Raw genomic sequence first — 9,389 nt, 5'->3', positions numbered from 1 at the left:
CATATGTGTGCATATGGAAGCCAGAGGTGGTCAACCTTGGGTTTTGTTCCTCAGGAACAACTTCTGTTTCTTTTTTTTTGAGACAGAATCTCTCAAAGAGACCTAGAACTTCCTGGTTGGGCAAAGGCGACTTGGCAGAAAGCACAGCAGATGCTGACCCCACCTCCTGGCTCTAGGATTCCTAGTGTATGCCAGCCATCCTACCTGTCTTTTCACATGGGTTCTGGGACTCAAACGTGGGTCCTTGGATTATATGGCAAGCATTTTATGGACTGAAGTATCTCTTCAGAATACCACACCCTTTTGAGATAGTCTCATAATATATCTGTGGCTGGCCTGGAACTTTCTATGTAAACCAGGCTGGCCTTGAAGTCACAGAGGGTCCATTTACTTCTCTGCCTTCTGAATGCTGGCTGGAAGTAAAGCTGTGTGCCAGTATGCTAGGACCCTTACACTTTTTGTTTTTGTTTTTTGGGTTTTTTTGGGGGTGGGGGTGGGGGGTTGGATTTGGTTTTTTCGAGACAGGGGTTTTCTGTGTAGCCCTGGCTGTCCTGGAGCTCACTCTGTAGACCAGGATGGCCTCGAACCCAGAAATCCGCCTGCCTCTGTCTCCCAGAGTGCTGGGATTAAAGGCGTGCGCCACCATCGCCAGGCCCCTTACATTTTTTATAAGGGACATTTCATACATGATTGATTAAATCATTGGCCATTGGTAATCAATTTAACTTGCAGCTACTTTCCTTTCCCCAAATTAAGATGCCATAAGTCTCATTAGGCCTTGATAATTCCAGTGATCACTAGTCATGCTGAAAGCATCTCAGTGCCCATAGCTGCCACTTCAAGGTTCCAAAGGCTTTGGAGACAGATTCCACTGTGTCTTGGAGACAGTATGATGCAGAGTATGGTCTAGTTATGGACTTTATGACTCCTGGCAACTGCTTAAGCCCTATGTTCCTCTGTCTCCATCCACATTAAAAAAAAAAAAAAAGTAGTAGCAGTATTTCTTCTTCCTGACAAGCTGTGGGAACTGAATTAATAGAGTGGCACCTGGGAACAGTGCAAACCTAACTAAGATCTGGCCTTGCAGGAGTAGGTATTACGACTTCAGCTTCTGAGTCTAGGGCTTTTTCCTTTTTCTTTTCTTTTTCTTTCTTTGTTTTTTTGAGACAGAGTTTCTCTGTGTAGCCCTGGCTGTCCTGGAATTCACTCTGTAGACCAGGCTGGCCTTGAACCCAGAAATACGCCTGCCTCTGCTTCCCAAGTGCTAGAATTAAAGGTGTGCGCCGCTGCTACCTGGCTTTTTTTTTTTCTCCTTCTTCCTCCTTCCTTCCTTCTTTCTTTCTCTCTTTTACTTTCTCTCTTTCTTTTTCTTCCTTCCTTCCTTTCCTTGTTTCTTTCTTTCTTTCTCCTTGTTTCTTTCTTTCTTTCCTTGTTTCTTTCTTTCTCTTTCTCTCTCTCTCTCTCTCTCTCTTTCTTTCTTTCTTTCTCTCTCTTTCTTTCTTTCTCTTTCTTTCTTTCTTTCTTTCTTTCTTTCTTTCTTTCTTTCTTTCTTTCTTTCTTTCTTTCTTTCTCTCTCTCTCTCTTTCCTCTGTCCTTCCTTCCCTCCCTCTTACCTTCCTTTGTTCTTTCCTTCCTTTTTGTTTTTCATTTCCTTATTTATTTATATATTTATATATTTATTTATTTAAAGGTGTGCCACCACCACTCCCCTTTTTTTCCTTCCTTTGGTTATTTTGTAGGGAACTTTTTCCGCTCTGGCTTCGGTGCTGGGAATATATCTTGGGCTTTGTGCATGATAGGTCAGTACTATACTGCATCTCCAGCCATGCTTTTTTTTTTTTTTTTTCTCTTGAGTCAGGGTTGCTTGCCTTCTTCTCTATATAACCATGCTGCGTCTTCACTCTAGGTGCCAGGGTGACAGAGCGTGTCATCATGCCTGGTCTGGTACTTGAGCTTTTACCAGAACATGAGGCCATTCATAGTCCCTACAGTGCTGAGTGCAAGTGGTTGGCATTTACTGAATTACTAAGCATCAGAGGTCAAGGAAGGCGTCTATGAAGCAATGGCCCGAGATGGCTGAACGATAATTGAAGTGACCGTGACCTTGGGGAAGAGGTAAAAGGTCAGGAGTCTGAAAAGTCATTGTTGGAGAAACAGGCTTGTAAAGGGTTTGTGACAAGAAGCTGCATGGAGAGAGTTTCTGTTGTGAGAACTTTGTAGTGTGAGAAGAAGAAGTTCTAAGAAGAGCGCAGTGACTAGAGGGAGGCTCCGGGTCACAAAACAGGAGCTTGGGAAATGAGCGAGGCTTCAGGGTAGAGAGAAAAGCTCCGTGACCCAGGGGACCCTCAGAAGCAAGATGGTACCCTGTGTAGAGCAAACTGTGTGTTAGAAAAATAATAAAACAGACTAAAGAGAGAGTTCTGCGGTCAAGAGCCCCTGCTGCTCTAGCCGAGGACTTGAGTTTCAGGTGGACAGCACCCACACTGGCCACCACACAACACCTGTAATACTTCCTGGGGAACCCGGGCTCTTTTCTGTCCTTGCCGTGCGTGCCCTTTACTGGCTCTGCAAGACACCACACACTCACATAATAAAAAATAAATGAAATATTAAAGAAGAAAACTAATTTTACATCTAGTACTTTTTCTTTTGTTGTAGATCCTATCTCCCAGCATAGTAGCTCCAGCTGGCACTCAATCAGGGCAATTCTTAGTCCTCCCAAGGGTGCCATTAGACCCAGGTTTCATTCTGGTGCTTTCATCACAGATAAAGTTTGTTTATTTGTTTACTTATTTATTGTTATATGTAAGTACCCTGTAGCTGTCTTCAGGCACGCCAGAAGAGGGCATCAATCAGATCTCATTACGGATGGTTGTGAGCCACCACGTGGTTGCTGGGAATTAAACTCAGGACCTTGGGAAGATCAGTCAGTGCTGTTCTTAACCGCTGAGCCACCTCTCCAGCCCGGGATAAAATTTATTAAATAGAGGCCAGACTGGACATTCTGGCCCAGGCCTCTGATCCCAGCACTTGGGAGACAGAGGTAGACAGATTTTTGTGAGTTCAAGGTCAGCCTGGTCTACATAGAATTCTAGCCTAGCCGGTGCTACAGTCAAATCTTGTCTCAAGAACAAACAGGCTGCGCTGTGGTGGCGCACGCCTTTAATCACAGCACTTGGGAGGCAGAGGCAGGCGGATTTCTGAGTTCGAGGTCAGCCTGGTCTACAGAGTGAGTTCCAGGACAGCCAGGTCTATACAGAGAAACCTGGTCTCGAAAACAAAACAAAAAAACGAGAACAAAAAAACGCCAAATATAAATAGAGGCCAGACTTGGTAGTGTACTCTTATAAACACCGCATTCAGAAGGAAGAGGCAGGTAGATCACTTAAGTTCGTGGCCAGCTTGCACTACATAGGGAAACCCTATCTCACTCAAATAACAACCCTTTTCTGTTTTTAAATTAAAAATGGTGAAATTCAAAAGAAATAGAGTGCAGTCGTGGAATTGCCATTTTCCCCACGTGTTTTTTCGTTTGTTCCTCACCGAAGGCCTCCGGCTTGAGCCAGAAATCCGCACCGGCGCGCGCCTGCGAACTCGCGTGCGGCTCCGCGGCGCTTTCCGCGTGGGGCAGCGCGGGGGCCTTGAAGGCAGGCGCCGCCGCTGGGAGGGTGCGCGGTGTGGGGCGGGCGGCGTGTGGCCGTCAGTGACGCGTGACGGGTCGCAGGCGGGAGTGGGACGGAGCAGGAGAGCACTGCGAGCCGATTGGCTGCTCGGCGACCGTATGCTAATCGTGGTGACAGTTTGCCTAGTGTAGGGAAAGCGTAGCGACTCAAAATGCCCGGCGCGCTGGGTATGGAGAGGTGTCCGTGTGTCAGGGCTGGTGTCCCCGCGTGGGCAGACAGCGGCGCCGACAGGGATGGCACGGGTCGTCTCGGCGTAAGTCGCCGTGAGTTAGATGTGAGGTGGCCTGGTACAGTGCGGCGGTGTCGGGAGTGGCTGGTCAAGACTATACTTTCAGGGATCATTTCTATAGTTCGTTACTAGAGAAGTTTCTCTGACTGTGTAGAGCACCCGAAACCACGAGGACGAGTCGTAGCGTCCCCTCCTGAGCGTGAAGCCGGCTCTAGGTGCTGCTTCGGTGCAGCTGCCTCTTGCCATTGATGATCGTTCTTCTCTCCTTCGGGAGGGTGAGAGGGAGGGAACGCAGTCTGAGTGGTCTCGGGAGTTTGTCATGGTTGTTACAACGTCAGACTGGCCACAGTTCCTCCTAGTTTCCTTCCACTTGTCGTTTACAAGCCAGCATGTGCTGTGTGCTGTCTCTGTGTCAGTGTAGTCTCCTTACTGTTAGTACCAGCAAGTCCGTGTCGGTGGCCTGTTTTTGTGATGGGTCTAGTTGGAGACCCGGCAGGGTAGCAGAGCCAGCAGCTCTAGAATAGGGCTTCCGGTGGCTGCCAGAGTTCTCTCAGTGGGTACCCATGCTTGTTCTCAGCACCTGTGTGAGGCAGTGTACTTTTACTTCTAACTCCTCTACCCGGAGATTGGTTGTTTGGTCTCTGTGAGCACCCATACACCTGTGTAGCCAGACACGTCCACATAAAGAAAAGAAATACCTTTTAAATAAGCCATTTTTAAAAACTAAGCTCTCTGTTCTTCAGTGAATCTGGGCGAGGTGACCCGCTCTCTTTCATCCCGACAACTCAGTGGGCAGAGCAGGTGGATCCCTGAGTTTGAGGCCACACCGGGTCCACAAATTGAGTCCCGGCAAGGCCTACACGGAAGAAATCCTGTCTCAAAATACAGACACACAAGAGCAGCAAACTTCACCATGCCACAACTCCAGTCCTTGGGAGACAGATACAGGTGGAACCCTGTGAGTTCCAGGCCAGCGTGGTTTACACAGGATGGACTCAGAGAACACCTTGTGGGAATCCAATTTCACCTTGCACTATATGGGTCCTGGAATTGAATTTTAGTCACCACGCTTCCTGCCAAGTCCCTTTACCAGCGGAGCTATCTCACCAGCCCTCAATAGCTTTTAAATAGTTGGGGGGTTTTGTTTTGTTTGTTTGTTTGTTTGTTTGTTTGTTTTGTAATAGGTTAAGATACTAGTTTCTTTAAAATTAAAAATATGTTGTTATTTTGAATAATTGCAAATACATTTATGTAGCATTGCAGAGATGGCTCAGCAGTCTCACACACACAGCTTCTGCAGAGGACTCCAGCTTGGTTCCCAGCACCTTACAGTTGCTTTTAATTTCAGCTTGTCCTTTTCTGGCCTCTCCGGGCACTTATACACTCATGTATACCAACTTCCACACAGACAACCCATAGACATATAATTTGAGAAAAAGCAAACTTAAACTGGAAAGATGGCTCGGTGACTAACATGTTAACCTCCCCCACCCTCATTTTGGTTTTGGACTTTTGAAAATGTGTGTGTGTGTGTGTGTGTGTGTGTGTGTGTGTGTGTGTGTGTTGTAGGGGGGTGGGGGTTGATGGTGGTGGAGGTGGTAGGTGTAGCCCCGGTTTGCCAGAACTAGCTCTAGCTCTGTAGACCAGAGTGGCTTTGAACCCACAGAGGTCTGCCTACCTGTGCCTCTGGGAGTTCTGGGATTAAAGGTGTGCACCACAACTGTCTTGCTAACACATAGTACTCATCCAACTCTTGCAGAAGTCCTGAGTTTAGTTCCTACCACCCACATCAGGTGTCTCCCAACTACCTGTAACTTCAGCTCCAAGGGATCTGGTGCTCTCTCTGGACTTCATGGGCACCTGACCCATGTACACTTAAACACATGCACATATAGATGATTTAGAATGATAAACCTTTAAATAATAAAATAGAACTCTGGGGCTGGAAAGATGGCTCACTGGTAAGAGCCCTGGCTGCTCTTCTTCGGTGGACTTTAGTTCAGTTTTCTAGCAGCCACATGATGGCTTACAGCTGTCTGTCACTTGGGTTTCAGGACAACAGGTGCCCCTTTCTTTGCTTCTGAGTACAGCTGGCACAGACATACTTGAAGGCCAAATACTCTTACACATGAAATAAAAATAAATTAATTTTAGGGAAATCTTTTAAAATGCATTATGTAATATTTTTAGGAGATAGTACCATGGTAAAAGAAAATATTATCTCTTAGGTAAAGGTGCACACTCAAGAGTGACTTGATTGGGCTGGAGGGATGGCTCGGTGGTTAAGAGTACTGACTGCAGTTTACAACCATGCATAATGAGATCTGGCACCCTCTATTGGTATATCTGAAGACAGCTACAGTGTACTTAACATATAAACAATAAATACATCTTTTGGGTTGTTTGTTTGTTTGTTTGGTGTTTTCAAGACAGGGTTTCTCTGTATAGCCCTGGCTGTCCTGGAACTCACTCTGTAGACCAGGCTGGCCTCGAACTCAGAAATCTGCCTGCCTCTGCCTCCCAGAGTGCTGGAATTACAGGCGTGCACCACCACCACCCGGCTAACAATAAATAAATCAGTAAAAAAAAAAAAAAAAAAAAAAAAAAAAAAAATTAAAAGAAAAATTGTGACTTGGGGCAGCATCTACCAGACTAGGTCAGATTGCCTTCAGTGATCTTTTTTGTTGTTATTTTAATTTTTAAAAGATTTACTATATGTTTGGGTGTCTGTATGCCTCATTGTTTGAGTGCATGAAGAAGCTAGAAGATGGTCCAGGCTCTGTAAAGCCAGAGTTACAGGTAATTGCGAGCCACCTGACCTGTGTGATAGGATCTAAAAACGCAGATTCTCTGGAAAAGCATGAAGTGGTCTTCACTGCTGAGCCACTCAGTAGCCTGAACATTTCTTTTTCATTTGCTCTCTTTCTCGTTTTCTCTCACATGTTAGCATACAGATCATTCTTAGATACTGTGATTACTGTGTGAACGATTCATGATAACAGCATCTTTATGACACCTTTATACTATTTAATCTGAAACAAACCTACAACACTGGTGTAATCAAATCTTTGAAGCTGAAATACATATGCCAGGAAGCATATACAAGGTCAGGTTGTTTTTTGTTTTTTGTTTTTGTTTTTGTTTTTGTTTGCTTGCTTGTTTTGTTTTGTTTTGTTTTGTTTTGTTTTGTTTTTTCAAGACAGGGTTTCCCTGTATAGTCCTGTCTGTCCTGGAATTCACTCTGTAGACCAAGCGGGCCTCAAACTCAGAAATCCACCTGCCTCTGCCTCCCAAGTGCTGGAATTAAAGGCATGTGCCACCACTGCCTGGCGACAAGGTCCGTTTAAACAAGTCTGGGTGGTGTGTCAGCTGAGATTTCCCAGAGAAAAGAATAATTGAGCTCAATTCAGAAAAACTTCAAGATCTGAAGTTGGCAGGGGTTTATGAAACACTGAATCAAGAAACCGTCTTTGTGGGAGCCTCTTCCTCCTCTGCCCTTGGGTGCGCTTGTTATCTGAGAAGTCATTTCTATGCTCAAGGGTCTCTGGTCATATATAGCATTCACTTCTGAGCACAGAGCTGGTAGGTTCTCTGTGTTGTTTATTGCATGTTCATTTACATTTGATGGTCCTTGAACATTGTCTGAATGGTTCATACTGCAAGTTAATTTTTTTTTTTTTGATTTGGTTTTTTTTCGAGACAGGGTTTCTCTGTATAGCCCTGGCTGTCCTGGAACTCACTCTGTAGACCAGGCTGTCCTCAAACTCAGAAATCTGCCTGCCTCTGCCTCCCAGAGTGCTGGGATTACAGGCGTACGCCACCACCGCCCGGCTGCAAGTTAATTTTTTTAAAGGCTTATTTATTTATGTATATGAGTACACTGTAGCTATATTCAGACACACCAGAAGAAGGCATCAGATCCCATTACAGATGGTAGTGAGCCACCATGTGGTTGCTGGGAATTGAACTCAGGACCTCTGGAAGAGCAATCATGCTCTTAACCGCTGAGCCATCTCTCCAGCCCCAAGTTAAATTTTTTTTTTTTTAAAGGTGTGCATGCCTTCATTGCCGGTACTGAGGAGGCAGAGGTAGACAGATCTCTGTGAGTTTAGGGCCAGCTTGGGCTACAGTATGAGTTCCAGGACAGAAATGAAACCCTGTCTTGAAGAAAGGAAATTTATTTATTTGTTTTTGTTTTTTTTTTTTTGTTTTTTTTTAAACTTTTTTTAAAATTTTTATTTATTTATTATATATAAGTACACTGTAGCTGTCTTCAGACACCAGAATAAGGTGTCAGATCTCTTTACGGATGGTTGTGAGCCATCATGTGGATGCTGGGATTTGAACTCATGACCTTCGGAAGAACAGTCGGTGCTCTTACCCGCTGAGCCATCTCTCCAGCCCCTTGTTTTTGTTTTTTAATTGGATTTGTTTTTTTCGAGACAGGGTTTCTCTGTGTAGTCCTGGCTGTCCTGGAACTCACTCTGTAGACCAGGCTGGCCTCGAACTCAGAAATCCACCTGCCTCTGCCTCCCAAGTGCTGGGATTACAGCAGGCGTGTTCCACCACTGCCCGGCAGAAAGGAAATTTAGAAAGAAAGGAAATAACAAAGGAAAGGAGGGAGGGATGGAGGGGGAAGGGGAGGGGAGGTGAGGAGGGTCTCCCTGTGAAGTCTAGGTTGGCCTTAAGTGGCAGTTTTTGCCTCAGCCTCCTGAGTGCTGATGTCAGAAGCATTAGCAGCTAATGCCTGGTTTTGCTGCTGTGTTTGTTTAGTGTTGGCAATTATTTGCTTTCTTTTCTTCTATTGTTTTCTAGAAAGTATGTGTGGGATTCTTTGATGAGGAATTATTTCTGGGCGGTGGTTTTATTTGCTTATTTAATAGCTGGTAACCCTGAATTTATTTTCTGTAAATTAGAGACATGTAGTAACAGTACAATGTGGGGTTGTTGTACGGGTTAAATTAGATGAAGAAACTATAGTAGTTCAATAATTCTCCCCATTCTGAAAAGGTTCCTCCCTCCAATTAGAAATTTGTCTTTCATCCTGTATTCAAGGAAGCTCCCCACCACTGATAGATAAGAGTCACCAATATGTTATCTTTGAAGTCTCCTTCACCCTGTCCCTATCCAGTTGTGTCATAGGAACTCACCATCTAGAACAGTCGACGTTTCTCCCTTGCTTGCTTGCTTGCTTCCTTTCTTCCTTCCTTCCTTCCTTCCTTCCTTCCTTCCTTCCTTTTCTCCCTCCGCCCGCCCCCCCACCTCCTTCTTGTGTTTCAAGACAGGGTTTCTCTTGGTGGTCCTGGAACTCACTCTGTAGATCAGGCTGGCCTGGAACTTAGAAATCTGCCTGCCTCTGCCTCTGTCTCCCAAGAGCTGAGATTAAAGGTATGCACCACCACTGCCTGGCTCCTCATTTCTTTAGCATTCCTCAGTGCCTCATGTCTCTCAGAGATGCCTTCCTTGTGCCAGTCTCA

The 9,389-nt window shown here is 45.3% G+C and overlaps 1 non-coding gene across 1 annotated transcript; it reads left to right on the top strand.

The window, feature by feature from the left end:
• Window positions 1–4,002: 4,002 nt before the first annotated feature.
• On the top strand, window positions 4,003–4,217 carry LOC127695753 (small nucleolar RNA U3). Its single transcript, XR_007980104.1, has one exon. It is a non-coding gene; the product is annotated as a small nucleolar RNA U3 (small nucleolar RNA).
• The last annotated feature ends 5,172 nt before the right edge of the window (window positions 4,218–9,389 follow it).

This window comes from Apodemus sylvaticus, chromosome 10 (assembly GCF_947179515.1).
Source record: "Apodemus sylvaticus chromosome 10, mApoSyl1.1, whole genome shotgun sequence".
In the NCBI taxonomy this organism is placed as follows: domain Eukaryota; kingdom Metazoa; phylum Chordata; class Mammalia; order Rodentia; family Muridae; genus Apodemus; species Apodemus sylvaticus.
Note: the sequence above shows the minus strand (reverse complement) of the source record. Positions and strands in the feature narration are given on the sequence as shown.